Consider the following 17,553-nt stretch of genomic DNA (forward strand, 5'->3'; position numbering starts at 1 on the left):
TTGTGCAGGACCGGGGTGAGCCACTATCAAGCTGGCACCACCTCGCTCCCCAGAAGTCGCGATGCTTCAGTGTCCGGGCTCAGCGGAGATCCTCCCCTGTGCCCGCTGCTCCTTTCATGGTTGCGGTCTTGCCGGGTGCATCTACGGGAGCCAGCGACCGTGGTGGTCTGGACCCCCCTGCGTGTGACCCCGGCCCCCTCCTCCGAATGTCGGCGTGCGGTGTCCCCTGCAGCGATGATGTAACCAGCGCAGAAAGAGCGTGCAGGGGCACCGTCACTCGCTTCCCCACCAGCAGGTTGCGGGAGGTCCATAGGGCGGCCTTCACGCCGTTAAGGGTGAGCCAGAGCGCTGTAAACTCTGCAGCTGGTAGTCTGTCTATGCCCTGGCCCACCCCGTTTACCGCTAGCCGGTAAACTGACGGCTGGACCTCCCCTGCTGGCAGGCTCGGGCATTGCAGGGGGCCGGTTATGGCCCACAGGTCCCTCGCCACGCTGCACTCCCAGAGCACGTGCCTCACGGTCTCTGGTTCGCCACACCCAGGCCGTGGGCACGTGGGGTTGGACGCCATTCCCCGAGAGTGCATCACGGCCCTGACCGGGAGGATCTCATGGGCCGCCATCCACGACAGGTCTTTGTGCTTGTTCTGGAGAGCGGGGTGGGCTGCGTTCCTCCAAACTGCCTTGGCCTCACTTAGTGTGAGGCCTGGAACTGGGCTCACCTCTTCCCGGTCCTGCACAAGAGAGACAAGAGATTTTGCGTTAGTTAAAACAGTAAAATCTTCCTTTTCCAAATCATATTTTCTTAAAAACTTCCTAATAAAATCATATTCTTTAGAAAGATTAAAAGAGACGGGTGTTCTTAAATCGAGTTGTAAAATCTTTATGCTTCGCAAGTACGACCCCATCCAGAACTTTGCCATTGCGGCGGTCTTGTTGTCTCTGGAGGGGTTCGTCGCATACTTTATGTGTAAAGCAGCGAACTTGCTTCCTAAAAACAGGTGGGGGTCTGGGAGCCCTTTTCCTCCATTCTCCTTCCTCTTCTTCACCACCGCCCTCCTCAGCCTCTCCCACTTGGACCCCCACAGGAAATAAAACACCGCTCTCTCCAATCCTAAAAGAAAAAACCTAGGGGGACTAAAAACAGAACACAACAGTAAAAGCAAGGGTAAAATCACCGCTTTGATAATTAAAACCTTGCCCTCTATCGTCAGCTGTCTTAGTCCCCAAAAGCCCAACCGTTGCCTGACTTTCCCTAACGTGTCAGTCCAGTTGCCCCGTCCGCCACCCTCTTTGTCAAATTTAATACCTAAAATTTTTATATCTTTGTCTTTAAAATCCAGATCCAAGTCGGCGCCTATGTTTCCCCAAGGTCCAAAGAGCTGGGCCTCGGACTTGTTCCTATTGAGCTTAGCGCCCGAGGCCCTTCCATACCAGTCAGTCAAGTCCAGTGCTCTTTGGACCGATAAAACGTCGGAACATAAAAGCGTGACGTCGTCCATATACAAAGTACAGGTCGCCGTCAGTCCGCCTGGCAAGTCCAGTCCTTTGATCCATTTGTCCTTTCTCAAGATCTGCGCCAGTGGCTCAATGCACGCAACGTACAGGAGCGGGGATAACGAACACCCTTGGCGGACGCCAGAGCGAACTCTGATCGCCTTTGTGAGGTGCCCGTTTACCAAGATTTGACTGCTTATGTCTGTGTAAAGCAGACCCACCCACTTTAAAAACCTCCCGGGGAAACCCATTTTTTGCAGTACCTGGAGCAGGTACTGGTGCGAGACCCGATCGAAGGCTTTTTCAAAGTCTAAATTTAGGACTATGAGCCGAATGTTTCTGTCTCTCGCAAAACAGATGGCGTCTCTGACCAACACTAGGCTGTCGGTGATCCTCCTTCCTGGCACGGCGCAGGCTTGATCCGGGTGGATCACGTCCTCTAAAACAGTCGACATGCGTCTAGATAAAAGTTTACTAAGAAGTTTACAATCAACATTTAAAAGGGTTATTGGTCTCCAGTTTTTTAAGTCGGTCTTGTCTCCTTTTTTGAAAAGTAAAGTAACTATCCCTGACCTAAAACTGTCTGGAAGTCGGTCAAAAGTTTCGAATTCATTAAAAACAGTCAGAATGTCCGTTGATAAAATGTCCCAAAAGGTCAAATAAAATTCCACGGGGAGTCCATCCTCTCCCGGAGTCTTACACTTTTTAAAACCTTTAAGACATTTTAAAATTTCCTCTCCTGTAAAATTTCTTGTTAAAACATCCTGACTTTCTATTTGTTTTTCTAGAAAATTTAAAACCTCTTCCATCGTTTTATTTTGCACACTTTTCTCTTCATAAAGTTCTTGATAAAAACATTCAACTTCTTTTAAAATCCCCTCTGTATTTATTTGTTCCCTCCCATCTTTTGTAATTTTTGTAATCCCTCCCCCCCTAGATAAAATTTTCTTAAAAAAGTAGCGTGTGCATTTTTCTCCTTCCTCAACTTCTTGTTCTTTACTTCTTAAAATTATTCCTTTACTTTTTATTTCATTTAAAACCGACATTTCCCTTTTAAGATCTTTTATTTCTTCACTAAAATCAATGCCTTGGTTTAAAAGGTTAAAATATCTTTGTAGTCTTTTTTGCAGCCCCATCATGCGTCGTCTCTCTTTATACTTTTTTAATCTTCCTATCTTTTTAAAAAAAGTCTTTGTCCTTTGTTTTACCATTTCCCACCACTGTGCTCGTGAGTCAAAACAGTCTTGGAGGGTCTGCCAGAGGCTGTACTGCTCCCTGTAGCTCTTAACTATTCCTTCATCTTGTAACAGGGAGCAGTTCAGTCTCCACAGCCCTCCCCCTACAGTCACACCGGTGGGGAGAGACAGGGTGCATGATAGCAGGAGGTGATCAGAAAAACAGAGGGGGGTCAATGTAGCATCAGTTGGCGGGCAGTCTCTTGTAAAAATGTAGTCGATGCGGGAGGCTCGGGCGCAATCACCACTGAACCAGGTGAAGCCCTCCTCCTCTGGATGCATTTTCCTGTAGCAGTCGACTAACTTAAAATCCTTAACTAAACCCTGCAATAAAACTGATGTTTTGTCTAATTTAAAATCATCCCCTACTCTTTTTCTATCTTTTCTTGATAAAACACAATTAAAATCCCCTCCCACCACTAACGGCACCCTCCCCAGCATGTGGGGCTGCAGGTCTTCTAAAAGTTTAAACCTGTCATTTTTGTCGTTAAAACCATACACGTTAAGAATGTTAAAATCCCTTCCTAAAAAAGTCAAATTTACTAAAAGAGCCCGTCCATCCCTCACCACAGTGCTGCCCTTCACCAGGATGTGAGGGTTTTTTATTAAAATTGCAACACCGTCGGCTCTGTTGTAGTGTGAACCGCTCCAGAGAGAGGGACCGGCAGCCCAGCGCTGCTCCCAATCTCTGTATGTCTTCAGGAACGGTAAAGCACACTCTTGTAGTAAAAACACATCTGACTTTACATCTTTTAAAAGGGACAAGACACTCTCTGCTCTAGTGGAGGCTCTCACACTCCTAACATTAATAGTTGAAATAGTGAGAGCCATGAGCAGTGTAGGTTTTAAAAGACAGGTATGTAATTAAAAGACCATGAAAATAAAACAAAAAGACTACACAAATAAAAGATTAAAAAGGCATTTTAAAAATCACATAATTTCTTGTGACACCTGCTCCTCTTTTATCCCCACTGTTCTGGGGTTAGGAGGTTGGCCGGTGTCTCCAGCCTCCAGGCCTACAGAGCGAAGCTCTTGTAGAGTCCTGGGCGTAGATGTCTTTAACTGAAAATGAAGAAAAGACACCTCATTAGGGGACTCATCAGGCCACAGGCGATCCAGACCTTCCGAGGAGGAACTGCCTGGATCCTGTGTTGCCTTCTGTTTCTTCTCTGCCAGTTCTGGCAGAGGAGACCCCGCGGGCCTTTTGCCCACTTGAGCATTGGGGAGCGAGCCGTCAGACCCACTCCCACTGGAGGCCACACTCACCTCCGGCACCGTGATCAGGGAGGAAGTGCTTTCTTCCTCCTCTTGCTGCTGCTGCCCAACCTGTTCCTGAACCAGCTTGGAGGGGGTGGCCTCCAGTTCCTGCTCAGACTCTGTCTGGACGTTAGCTCCGCCCCCTGTTTCTTGGCCAATCCCTGGGGCTGGCTGGGGATTCAAATCTCCCGCCAAAACCCCAGGGACCGCCCCCTCCTCCTCCATTTTCTTCTCCTTCTCTTTCTCCCCCTCACCATGCTGCCTGGCGGCCATTTTGCTTGCCTTCAGCTTGTTGGCAAAAGATTTGGGGCAATCTCTGTAGAGATGGGAAGATTCTCCACAAAGATTACACCGTCTGCCATTGGGACACTCCTCGAAAGTGTGCCCAATTTCTCTACACTTCCCACACACGATTTCCTGGCACGCTTCGGCAAGATGTCCAAACTTGCCGCACTTGCGACACAGTTTGGGCATCCCTTGATAATAGATGTAACCGCGATTTTCACCCAACACTATCATAGACGGTATTTGTCTCAAGCCTAGGTAACTGCTCGGGTCTTCCCATTGTTTAATGGGAACTCGCCACGAGCAGTTCCAAATGCCGTCCTCGTCCAATACCTTAACAGGTGGGCTTTTAACGGTGCAGAATCTAGCCAGCCATGTCACAATGTCTTCTCCAGTCACGGTTTCATTAAACATTCTGACAATCACCACCTTGTGGGAATTGTCAGAAAGTTTCTCCACCTTGAACATGGAGAACTGGTCCTTAACAGTTTCAATCCGAGTCCAGAAATCTTTCAAAAGGGAAGCCGAGCAGAAGCTAACGTCAAAACCCTTGTTACCAGGCAGAGTCATCAGGCAGTTCAGATCAGTCGGTTTAAAATTTAGAGTTTTCTGGACAAGCTTCCTGGAGAAGTCCAAACGAGACATCCCCAGGAGCTTTCCATCTATCTCTCGAAATAAAAGGCGCACACTATGGTGCCTCCGCATGCCGGCACGAACAGCCGACATGCTTGGAGGCACCTGGTGGCCGATAAAACCCTTAAAACAATAAATACAAATAAATAGATAAAACCACTAAAACCAGCAAAAGAGAAAAAAAGATTGTACTTACCTTAGAAACTTGAAAATGAGCCCCAGAACCAGAAAGACAGAGTCTACCGTCCAGGACTCACCCACCAAGAACAGGGATCCGTACAATCTCCTCTTCTGCGTTAAAGATCAAGGTCACAAAGGCCAGGATCTCGGGACGCAAAAGAGTCGACCGCTGTCTTAGCCAAAAGGCCGAGAAGCGATAACCCGAACAGGCCACCCCGTGCGGGACCGCCCCTTGGTTAGTAACTAGCTACTACACGGTGACTACTTTGCAAGAAAAACGAAAAAGAAAAAAGGCAAAGAAAGAAAGAAAGAACAACAAATAAATACAATTCAATTAACCACACCCACCTGCACAAGCTCCAGCGAGTGACCGAAGGCACGAATCTGTCTTTCAAACTTGGAGAGAAAAAGCAGCTCCGCCAAGGCGGAGCCTTCAAAAAATAGGCAAAACTCGTCAACGTTCCCCTCCACGGAAATCTTTAGTAAAAGGCGAAAGATTTATACGTGAATGAAGAGAAACCCGAGCTATACCTGACAGCACCCCGACCTCTCGACGCCCACCGAGGGCCAAGGTTGCTAGAGGAGGGCAGGGATGATTGAGAGGCGAAGCAAACTCCTCCTTGTTTCTCCTGTCCTGTCAGCTCCTCCTCAAATTAAGCTGGCCACGTGCTGACTTTAACCTGAAATAAGAAACACAAGGCAACAGGCATGCGTCAGTTGTAGATGCTCATCTCCACAGACACAGACAAAGTCCGAAGAAGAAGAAGAAGAAGGAGAGAGAGAGAGAGAGAGAGAGAGAGAGAGAGAGAAAGAAAAAAAAAAAAAAAAAAAAAAAAAAAAAAAAAAAAGAACAAAAACGGAGGGAAAACCAAAAGCACTCGAAAAGAACACCTCCCCCACAGACTCGGTCACATTACTTCAGCTTTCTTTTTACTGTTTGAAGGAGGTGCACCGTTCCTGGAGGTACTGCAATACCAGGTCGATGCGTGGAGCGGAAGGAGCAAGCTCCTCTTCCAGCCCCCTGTTCCAAAAATCAATTTAATATATAGTCCTCATATAGAGGACGTATCAGATATTAAACTGATAAGAACAGATACTACACTTGATCTTAGCCAAAAGGCCGAGAAGCGATAACCCGAACAGGCCACCCCGTGCGGGACCGCCCCTTGGTTAGTAACTAGCTACTACACGGTGACTACTTTGCAAGAAAAACGAAAAAGAAAAAAGGCAAAGAAAGAAAGAAAGAACAACAAATAAATACAATTCAATTAACCACACCCACCTGCACAAGCTCCAGCGAGTGACCGAAGGCACGAATCTGTCTTTCAAACTTGGAGAGAAAAAGCAGCTCCGCCAAGGCGGAGCCTTCAAAAAATAGGCAAAACTCGTCAACGTTCCCCTCCACGGAAATCTTTAGTAAAAGGCGAAAGATTTATACGTGAATGAAGAGAAACCCGAGCTATACCTGACAGCACCCCGACCTCTCGACGCCCACCGAGGGCCAAGGTTGCTAGAGGAGGGCAGGGATGATTGAGAGGCGAAGCAAACTCCTCCTTGTTTCTCCTGTCCTGTCAGCTCCTCCTCAAATTAAGCTGGCCACGTGCTGACTTTAACCTGAAATAAGAAACACAAGGCAACAGGCATGCGTCAGTTGTAGATGCTCATCTCCACAGACACAGACAAAGTCCGAAGAAGAAGAAGAAGAAGGAGAGAGAGAGAGAGAGAGAGAGAGAGAGAGAAAGAAAAAAAAAAAAAAAAAAAAAAAAAAAAAAAAAAAAGAACAAAAACGGAGGGAAAACCAAAAGCACTCGAAAAGAACACCTCCCCCACAGACTCGGTCACATTACTTCAGCTTTCTTTTTACTGTTTGAAGGAGGTGCACCGTTCCTGGAGGTACTGCAATACCAGGTCGATGCGTGGAGCGGAAGGAGCAAGCTCCTCTTCCAGCCCCCTGTTCCAAAAATCAATTTAATATATAGTCCTCATATAGAGGACGTATCAGATATTAAACTGATAAGAACAGATTTTTTCTTTCGAAAAAAGTTTTATTGTCACAATTTCAAATAATTTCCATTTCATTCATTTTACAACATTTTTAAAGCTTTTCTTTTTACAATCATATTTCATCTTAATAAATAATTTCATAAACCCAATACACACATAAGATCATTTTTACACATAAAAGTCAGTTAAGAGCAAAAATCAGTAAAAACATTCAATAAAAGCTTTCGTGTGTGTGTGTGTGTAAAAGCCCAGTTTGGTTTTCTTTAAAAAGTGAAATACAATTACAATAAAAGCTTATACAAGTTTCAATAAATAAATGGAATAAATAAGACAATAAATAATCAATAGATAAATAAATAAACAAACACATAAATATTCATTCAGTAAAATCCGTTCGGTTTAAAAGTCTTTGCTAAAACAGTCTCTTTGTGCAGGACCGGGGTGAGCCACTATCAAGCTGGCACCACCTCGCTCCCCAGAAGTCACGATGCTTCAGTGTCCGGGCTCAGCGGAGATCCTCCCCTGTGCCCGCTGCTCCTTTCTTCGTTGCGGTCTTGCCGGGTGCATCTACGGGAGCCAGCGACCGTGGTGGTCTGGACCCCCCTGCGTGTGACCCCGGTCCCCTCCTCCGAATGTCGGCGTGCGGTGTCCCCTGCAGCGATGATGTGACCAGCGCAGAAAGAGCGTGCAGGGGCACCGTCACTCGCTTCCCCACCAGCAGGTTGCGGGAGGTCCACAGGGCGGCCTTCACGCCGTTAAGGGTGAGCCAGAGCGCTGTGAACTCTGCAGCTGGTAGTCGGTCTATGCCCTGGCCCACCCCGTTTACCGCTAGCCGGTAAACAGACGGCTGGACCTCCCCTGCTGGCAGGCTCGGGCATTGCAGGGGACCGGTTATGGCCCACAGGTCCCTCGCCACACTGCACTCCCAGAGCACGTGCCTCACGGTCTCTGGTTCGCCACACCCCGGCCGTGGGCACGTGGGGTTGGATGCCATTCCCCGGGAGTGCATCACGGCCCTGACCGGGAGGATCTCATGGGCCGCCATCCACGACAGGTCTTTGTGCTTGTTCTGGAGAGCGGGGTGGGCTGCGTTCCTCCAAACTGCCTTGGCCTCACTTAGTGTGAGGCCTGGAACTGGGCTCACCTCTTCCCGGTCCTGCACAAGAGAGACAAGAGATTTCGCGTTAGTTAAAACAGTAAAATCTTCTTTCTCTAAATCATATTTTCTTAAAAACTTTCTAATAAAATCATATTCTTTAGAAAGATTAAAAGAGACTGGTGTTCTTAAATCCAATTGTAAAATCTTTAAGCTACGCAAGTACGACCCCATCCAGAACTTTGCCATAGCGGCGGTCTTGTTGTCTCTGGAGGGGTTCGTCGCATACTTTATGTGTAAAGCAGCGAACTTGCTTCCTATAAACAGGTGGGGGTCTGGGAGCCCTTTTCCTCCATTCTCCTTTCTCTTCTTCATCACCGCCCTCCTCAGCCTCTCCCACTTGGACCCCCACAGGAAATAAAACACAGCTCTCTCCAATCCTAAAAGAAAAAACTTTGGGGGACTAAAAACAGAACACAACAGTAAAAGCAAAGGTAAAATAACAGCTTTGATTATTAAAACCTTGCCCTCTATCGTCAGCTGTCTTAGTCCCCAGAAACCCAACCGTTGCCTGACTTTCCCTAGAGAGTCAGTCCAGTTGCCCCGTCCGCCGCCCTCTTCGTCAAATTTAATTCCTAAAATTTTTATATCTTTTTCTTTAAAATCCAAATCCAGGTCAGCGCCTATGTTTCCCCAAGGTCCAAAGAGCTGGGCCTCGGACTTGCTCCTATTGAGCTTAGCGCCCGAGGCCCTTCCATACCAGTCAGTCAAGTCCAGTGCTCTTTGGACCGATAAAACGTCGGAACATAAAAGCGTGACGTCGTCCATATACAAAGTACAGGTCGCCGTCAGTCCGCCTGGCAAGTCCAGTCCTTTGATCCATTTGTCCTTTCTCAAGATCTGCGCCAGTGGCTCAATGCACGCAACGTACAGGAGCGGGGATAACGAACACCCTTGGCGGACGCCAGAGCGAACTCTGATCGCCTTTGTGAGGTGCCCGTTTACCAAGATTTGACTGCTTATATCTGTGTAAAGCAGACCCACCCACTTTAAAAACCTCCCGGGGAAACCCATTTTTTGCAGTACCTGGAGCAGGTACTGGTGCGAGACCCGATCGAAGGCTTTTTCAAAGTCTAAATTTAGGACTATGAGCCGAATGTTTCTGTCTCTCGCAAAACAGATGGCGTCTCTGACCAACACTAGGCTGTCGGTGATCCTCCTTCCTGGCACGGCGCAGGCTTGATCCGGGTGGATCACGTCCTCTAAAACAGTCGACATGCGTCTAGATAAAAGTTTACTAAAAAGTTTACAATCAACATTTAAAAGGGTTATTGGTCTCCAGTTTTTTAAGTCGGTCTTGTCTCCTTTTTTGAAAAGTAAAGTAACTATCCCTGACCTAAAACTGTCTGGAAGTCGGTCAAAAGTTTCGAATTCATTAAAAACAGTCAGAATGTCCGTTGATAAAATGTCCCAAAAGGTCAAATAAAATTCCACGGGGAGTCCATCCTCTCCCGGAGTCTTACACTTTTTAAAACCTTTAAGACATTTTAAAATTTCCTCTCCTGTAAAATTTCTTGTTAAAACATCCTGACTTTCTATTTGTTTTTCTAGAAAATTTAAAACCTCTTCCATCGTTTTATTTTGCACACTTTTCTCTTCATAAAGTTCTTGATAAAAACATTCAACTTCTTTTAAAATCCCCTCTGTATTTATTTGTTCCCTCCCATCTTTTGTAATTTTTGTAATCCCTCCCCCCCTAGATAAAATTTTCTTAAAAAAGTAGCGTGTGCATTTCTCACCTTCTTCGACCTCTTTTTCTTTACTTCTTAAAATTGTTCCTTTACTTTTTATTTCATTTAAAACCGACATTTCCCTTTTAAGATCCTTTATTTCTTCACTAAAATCAATGCCTTTATTTAAAAGGTTAAAATATCGTTGTAGTCTTTTTTGCAGCCCCATCATGCGTCGTCTCTCTTTATTCTTTTTTAATCTTCCTATCTTTTTAAAAAACGTCTTTGTCCTTTGTTTTACCATTTCCCACCACTGTGCCCGTGAATCAAAACAGTCTTGGAGGGTCTGCCAGAGACTGTACTGCTCCCTGTAGCTCTTAACTATTTCTTCATCTTGTAACAGGGAGCAGTTCAGTCTCCACAGCCCTCCCCCTACAGTCACACCGGTGGGGAGAGACAGGGTGCACAATAGCATGAGGTGATCAGAAAAACAGAGGGGGGTCAATGTAGCATCAGTCGGCGGGCAGTCTCTTGTGAAAATGTAGTCGATGCGGGAGGCTCGGGCGCAATCACCACTGAACCAGGTGAAGCCCTCCTCCTCTGGATGCATTTTTCTATAACAGTCGACTAGCTTAAAATCCTTAACTAAACCCTGCAATAAAACTGATGTCTTGTCTAGTTTAAAATCATCCCCTACTCTTTTTCTGTCTTTTCTTGATAAAACGCAATTAAAATCCCCTCCCACTACTAATGGCACCCTCCCCAGCATGTGGGGCTGCAGGTCTTCTAAAAGTTTATACCTGTCATTTTTGTCGTTAAAACCGTACACGTTAAGAATGTTAAAATCCCTTCCTAAAAAAGTCAAATTTACTAAAAGAGCCCGTCCATCCCTCACCACAGTGCTGCCCTTCACCAAGATGTGAGGGTTCTTTATTAAAATAGCAACACCGTCGGCTCTGTTGTAGTGTGAACCGCTCCAGAGAGAGGGACCGGCAGCCCAGCGCTGCTCCCAATCTCTGTACGTCTTCAGGAACGGTAAAGCACACTCTTGAAGTAAAAACACATCTGACTTTATATCTTTTAAAAGGGACAAGACACTCTCTGCTCTAGTGGAGGCTCTCACACTCCTAACATTGATAGTTGAAATAGTGAGAGCCATGAGCAGTGTAGGTTTTAAAAGACAGGTATATAATTAAAAGACCATGAAGATAAAACAAAAAGACTACATAAATAAAAGATTAAAAAGGCATTTTAAAAATCACATAATTTCTTGTGACACCTGCTCCTCTTTTACCCCCACTGATCTGGGGTTAGGAGGTTGGCCGGTGTCTCCAGCCTCCAGGCCTACAGAGCGAAGCTCTTGTAGAGTCCTGGGTGTGGATGTCTTTAGCTTAAAATGAAGAAAAGACACCTCATTGGGGGATTCATCGGGCCACAGCCGATCCAGACCTTCCGAAGAGGAACTGTCTGGATCCTGTGTAGCCCTCTGTTTCTTCTCTGCCAGTTCTGGCAGAGGAGACCCCGCGGGCCTTTTGCCCACTTGAGCATTGGGGAGCGAGCCATCAGACCCACTCCCACTGGAGGCCACACTCACCTCCGGCACCGTGATCAAGGAGGAAGTGCTTTCTTCCTCCTCTAGCTGCTGCTGCCCAACCATTTCCTTTTCCTGTGCTAATTGGGAGGGGGTGGCCTCCAGTTCCTGCTCTGACTCTGCCCGGATGTTAGCTCCGCCCTCTGATTCTTGGCCAATCCCTGGGGCTGGCTGAAGATTTGAATCTCCCGCCAAAACCCCAGGGACCGCCCCCTCCTCCTCCCCTACTTTCTCCTTCTCCTTCTCCTTCTCCCCCTCACCATGCTGCCTGGCAGCCATTTTGTTAGCTTTTAGCTTGTTGGCAAAAGATTTGGGGCAATCTCTGTAGAGATGGGAAGATTCTCCACAAAGATTACACCGTCTGCCATTGGTACACTCCTCAAAAGTGTGCCCAATTTCTCTACACTTCCCACACACGATTTCCTGGCACGCTTCAGCTAGATGCCCAAACTTGCCGCACTTGCGACAGAGTTTGGGCATTCCTTGGTAATAAATGTAGCCGCGATTTTCGCCCAACACTATCATAGACGGTATCTGTCTCAGGCCTAGGTAACTGCTCGGGTCTTCCCATTGTTTAATGGGAATTCGCCACGAGCAGTTCCAAATGCCGTCCTCGTCCAAAACCTTAATAGGGGGGCTTTTCACGGTGCAAAATCTGGCCAGCCATGTAACAATGTCCTCTCCAGTCACAGTTTCATTGAACATTCTGACAATCACCACCTTGTGAGAATTGTCAGAAAGTTTCTCAACTTTAAACATGGAGAACTGGTCTTTAACAGTCTCAAGCCTAGTCCAAAAATCTTTCAAGAGGGAAGCCGAGCAAAAGCTAACGTCAAATCCTTTATTTCCGGGCAGAGTCATTAAGCAGTTCAGGTCTTTGGGCGAGAAGTTGAGGGTCTTTTGGATTAGCTTCCTGGAGAAGTCCAACCTAGACATCTCCAGGAGCTTCCCCTCGACTTCTCTGAATAAAAGGCGCACACTGTGGTGCCTCCGCATGCCGGCACGTACAGCCGACATGCTTGGAGGCACCGGGTGGCCGATAAAACTCTTAAAACAATAAATACAAATAAATAAATAAAACCACTAAAAACAGCAAAAAGGAAAAAAGAGATTGTACTTACCTTAGAAGTTGAAGAATGAGTCCCAAAGCGAGACAGACAGAGTCTACGGTCCAAGACTCACGCGACAAAACCCGGGATCCGTACAATCTACTCTCTAGCGTTAAGAACCAGGGTCACAAAGACCAAGATCTCAGGACGCGAGAGAGTCGACCGCTGTCTTAGCCAAAAGGCCGAGAAGCGATAACCCGAACAGGCCACCCCGTGCGGGACCGCCCCTTGGTTAGTAACTAGCTACTACACGGTGACTACTTTGCAAGAAAAACGAAAAAGAAAAAAGGCAAAGAAAGAAAGAAAGAACAACAAATAAATACAATTCAATTAACCACACCCACCTGCACAAGCTCCAGCGAGTGACCGAAGGCACGAATCTGTCTTTCAAACTTGGAGAGAAAAAGCAGCTCCGCCAAGGCGGAGCCTTCAAAAAATAGGCAAAACTCGTCAACGTTCCCCTCCACGGAAATCTTTAGTAAAAGGCGAAAGATTTATACGTGAATGAAGAGAAACCCGAGCTATACCTGACAGCACCCCGACCTCTCGACGCCCACCGAGGGCCAAGGTTGCTAGAGGAGGGCAGGGATGATTGAGAGGCGAAGCAAACTCCTCCTTGTTTCTCCTGTCCTGTCAGCTCCTCCTCAAATTAAGCTGGCCACGTGCTGACTTTAACCTGAAATAAGAAACACAAGGCAACAGGCATGCGTCAGTTGTAGATGCTCATCTCCACAGACACAGACAAAGTCCGAAGAAGAAGAAGAAGAAGGAGAGAGAGAGAGAGAGAGAGAGAGAGAGAGAAAGAAAAAAAAAAAAAAAAAAAAAAAAAAAAAAAAAAAAGAACAAAAACGGAGGGAAAACCAAAAGCACTCGAAAAGAACACCTCCCCCACAGACTCGGTCACATTACTTCAGCTTTCTTTTTACTGTTTGAAGGAGGTGCACCGTTCCTGGAGGTACTGCAATACCAGGTCGATGCGTGGAGCGGAAGGAGCAAGCTCCTCTTCCAGCCCCCTGTTCCAAAAATCAATTTAATATATAGTCCTCATATAGAGGACGTATCAGATATTAAACTGATAAGAACAGATTTTTTCTTTCGAAAAAAGTTTTATTGTCACAATTTCAAATAATTTCCATTTCATTCATTTTACAACATTTTTAAAGCTTTTCTTTTTACAATCATATTTCATCTTAATAAATAATTTCATAAACCCAATACACACATAAGATCATTTTTACACATAAAAGTCAGTTAAGAGCAAAAATCAGTAAAAACATTCAATAAAAGCTTTCGTGTGTGTGTGTGTGTAAAAGCCCAGTTTGGTTTTCTTTAAAAAGTGAAATACAATTACAATAAAAGCTTATACAAGTTTCAATAAATAAATGGAATAAATAAGACAATAAATAATCAATAGATAAATAAATAAACAAACACATAAATATTCATTCAGTAAAATCCGTTCGGTTTAAAAGTCTTTGCTAAAACAGTCTCTTTGTGCAGGACCGGGGTGAGCCACTATCAAGCTGGCACCACCTCGCTCCCCAGAAGTCACGATGCTTCAGTGTCCGGGCTCAGCGGAGATCCTCCCCTGTGCCCGCTGCTCCTTTCTTCGTTGCGGTCTTGCCGGGTGCATCTACGGGAGCCAGCGACCGTGGTGGTCTGGACCCCCCTGCGTGTGACCCCGGTCCCCTCCTCCGAATGTCGGCGTGCGGTGTCCCCTGCAGCGATGATGTGACCAGCGCAGAAAGAGCGTGCAGGGGCACCGTCACTCGCTTCCCCACCAGCAGGTTGCGGGAGGTCCACAGGGCGGCCTTCACGCCGTTAAGGGTGAGCCAGAGCGCTGTGAACTCTGCAGCTGGTAGTCGGTCTATGCCCTGGCCCACCCCGTTTACCGCTAGCCGGTAAACAGACGGCTGGACCTCCCCTGCTGGCAGGCTCGGGCATTGCAGGGGACCGGTTATGGCCCACAGGTCCCTCGCCACACTGCACTCCCAGAGCACGTGCCTCACGGTCTCTGGTTCGCCACACCCCGGCCGTGGGCACGTGGGGTTGGATGCCATTCCCCGGGAGTGCATCACGGCCCTGACCGGGAGGATCTCATGGGCCGCCATCCACGACAGGTCTTTGTGCTTGTTCTGGAGAGCGGGGTGGGCTGCGTTCCTCCAAACTGCCTTGGCCTCACTTAGTGTGAGGCCTGGAACTGGGCTCACCTCTTCCCGGTCCTGCACAAGAGAGACAAGAGATTTCGCGTTAGTTAAAACAGTAAAATCTTCTTTCTCTAAATCATATTTTCTTAAAAACTTTCTAATAAAATCATATTCTTTAGAAAGATTAAAAGAGACTGGTGTTCTTAAATCCAATTGTAAAATCTTTAAGCTACGCAAGTACGACCCCATCCAGAACTTTGCCATAGCGGCGGTCTTGTTGTCTCTGGAGGGGTTCGTCGCATACTTTATGTGTAAAGCAGCGAACTTGCTTCCTATAAACAGGTGGGGGTCTGGGAGCCCTTTTCCTCCATTCTCCTTTCTCTTCTTCATCACCGCCCTCCTCAGCCTCTCCCACTTGGACCCCCACAGGAAATAAAACACAGCTCTCTCCAATCCTAAAAGAAAAAACTTTGGGGGACTAAAAACAGAACACAACAGTAAAAGCAAAGGTAAAATAACAGCTTTGATTATTAAAACCTTGCCCTCTATCGTCAGCTGTCTTAGTCCCCAGAAACCCAACCGTTGCCTGACTTTCCCTAGAGAGTCAGTCCAGTTGCCCCGTCCGCCGCCCTCTTCGTCAAATTTAATTCCTAAAATTTTTATATCTTTTTCTTTAAAATCCAAATCCAGGTCAGCGCCTATGTTTCCCCAAGGTCCAAAGAGCTGGGCCTCGGACTTGCTCCTATTGAGCTTAGCGCCCGAGGCCCTTCCATACCAGTCAGTCAAGTCCAGTGCTCTTTGGACCGATAAAACGTCGGAACATAAAAGCGTGACGTCGTCCATATACAAAGTACAGGTCGCCGTCAGTCCGCCTGGCAAGTCCAGTCCTTTGATCCATTTGTCCTTTCTCAAGATCTGCGCCAGTGGCTCAATGCACGCAACGTACAGGAGCGGGGATAACGAACACCCTTGGCGGACGCCAGAGCGAACTCTGATCGCCTTTGTGAGGTGCCCGTTTACCAAGATTTGACTGCTTATATCTGTGTAAAGCAGACCCACCCACTTTAAAAACCTCCCGGGGAAACCCATTTTTTGCAGTACCTGGAGCAGGTACTGGTGCGAGACCCGATCGAAGGCTTTTTCAAAGTCTAAATTTAGGACTATGAGCCGAATGTTTCTGTCTCTCGCAAAACAGATGGCGTCTCTGACCAACACTAGGCTGTCGGTGATCCTCCTTCCTGGCACGGCGCAGGCTTGATCCGGGTGGATCACGTCCTCTAAAACAGTCGACATGCGTCTAGATAAAAGTTTACTAAAAAGTTTACAATCAACATTTAAAAGGGTTATTGGTCTCCAGTTTTTTAAGTCGGTCTTGTCTCCTTTTTTGAAAAGTAAAGTAACTATCCCTGACCTAAAACTGTCTGGAAGTCGGTCAAAAGTTTCGAATTCATTAAAAACAGTCAGAATGTCCGTTGATAAAATGTCCCAAAAGGTCAAATAAAATTCCACGGGGAGTCCATCCTCTCCCGGAGTCTTACACTTTTTAAAACCTTTAAGACATTTTAAAATTTCCTCTCCTGTAAAATTTCTTGTTAAAACATCCTGACTTTCTATTTGTTTTTCTAGAAAATTTAAAACCTCTTCCATCGTTTTATTTTGCACACTTTTCTCTTCATAAAGTTCTTGATAAAAACATTCAACTTCTTTTAAAATCCCCTCTGTATTTATTTGTTCCCTCCCATCTTTTGTAATTTTTGTAATCCCTCCCCCCCTAGATAAAATTTTCTTAAAAAAGTAGCGTGTGCATTTCTCACCTTCTTCGACCTCTTTTTCTTTACTTCTTAAAATTGTTCCTTTACTTTTTATTTCATTTAAAACCGACATTTCCCTTTTAAGATCCTTTATTTCTTCACTAAAATCAATGCCTTTATTTAAAAGGTTAAAATATCGTTGTAGTCTTTTTTGCAGCCCCATCATGCGTCGTCTCTCTTTATTCTTTTTTAATCTTCCTATCTTTTTAAAAAACGTCTTTGTCCTTTGTTTTACCATTTCCCACCACTGTGCCCGTGAATCAAAACAGTCTTGGAGGGTCTGCCAGAGACTGTACTGCTCCCTGTAGCTCTTAACTATTTCTTCATCTTGTAACAGGGAGCAGTTCAGTCTCCACAGCCCTCCCCCTACAGTCACACCGGTGGGGAGAGACAGGGTGCACAATAGCATGAGGTGATCAGAAAAACAGAGGGGGGTCAATGTAGCATCAGTCGGCGGGCAGTCTCTTGTGAAAATGTAGTCGATGCGGGAGGCTCGGGCGCAATCACCACTGAACCAGGTGAAGCCCTCCTCCTCTGGATGCATTTTTCTATAACAGTCGACTAGCTTAAAATCCTTAACTAAACCCTGCAATAAAACTGATGTCTTGTCTAGTTTAAAATCATCCCCTACTCTTTTTCTGTCTTTTCTTGATAAAACGCAATTAAAATCCCCTCCCACTACTAATGGCACCCTCCCCAGCATGTGGGGCTGCAGGTCTTCTAAAAGTTTATACCTGTCATTTTTGTCGTTAAAACCGTACACGTTAAGAATGTTAAAATCCCTTCCTAAAAAAGTCAAATTTACTAAAAGAGCCCGTCCATCCCTCACCACAGTGCTGCCCTTCACCAAGATGTGAGGGTTCTTTATTAAAATAGCAACACCGTCGGCTCTGTTGTAGTGTGAACCGCTCCAGAGAGAGGGACCGGCAGCCCAGCGCTGCTCCCAATCTCTGTACGTCTTCAGGAACGGTAAAGCACACTC

General features: G+C 46.2%; 4 non-coding genes and 2 pseudogenes across 4 annotated transcripts; all 6 read right to left on the minus strand.

Moving 5' to 3' along the window:
• Positions 1–5,495: 5,495 nt before the first annotated feature.
• LOC140548500 (U5 spliceosomal RNA) lies at positions 5,496–5,610 on the minus strand. The gene has a single exon (XR_011978706.1). It is a non-coding gene; the product is annotated as a U5 spliceosomal RNA (small nuclear RNA).
• A 414-nt stretch (positions 5,611–6,024) lies between these two features.
• LOC140548314 (U2 spliceosomal RNA) lies at positions 6,025–6,215 on the minus strand. The gene has a single exon (XR_011978572.1). It is a non-coding gene; the product is annotated as a U2 spliceosomal RNA (small nuclear RNA).
• Positions 6,216–6,429: 214 nt separating this feature from the next.
• On the minus strand, positions 6,430–6,544 carry LOC140548501 (U5 spliceosomal RNA). The gene has a single exon (XR_011978707.1). It is a non-coding gene; the product is annotated as a U5 spliceosomal RNA (small nuclear RNA).
• A 410-nt stretch (positions 6,545–6,954) lies between these two features.
• LOC140548462 (U2 spliceosomal RNA) lies at positions 6,955–7,130 on the minus strand (annotated as a pseudogene).
• A 5,891-nt stretch (positions 7,131–13,021) lies between these two features.
• Positions 13,022–13,136, minus strand: LOC140548502 (U5 spliceosomal RNA). The gene has a single exon (XR_011978708.1). It is a non-coding gene; the product is annotated as a U5 spliceosomal RNA (small nuclear RNA).
• A 410-nt stretch (positions 13,137–13,546) lies between these two features.
• LOC140548463 (U2 spliceosomal RNA) lies at positions 13,547–13,722 on the minus strand (annotated as a pseudogene).
• Between the last annotated feature and the right edge of the window lie 3,831 nt (positions 13,723–17,553).

This window comes from Salminus brasiliensis, chromosome 25 (genome assembly GCF_030463535.1).
Source record: "Salminus brasiliensis chromosome 25, fSalBra1.hap2, whole genome shotgun sequence".
Lineage (NCBI taxonomy): Eukaryota > Metazoa > Chordata > Actinopteri > Characiformes > Bryconidae > Salminus > Salminus brasiliensis.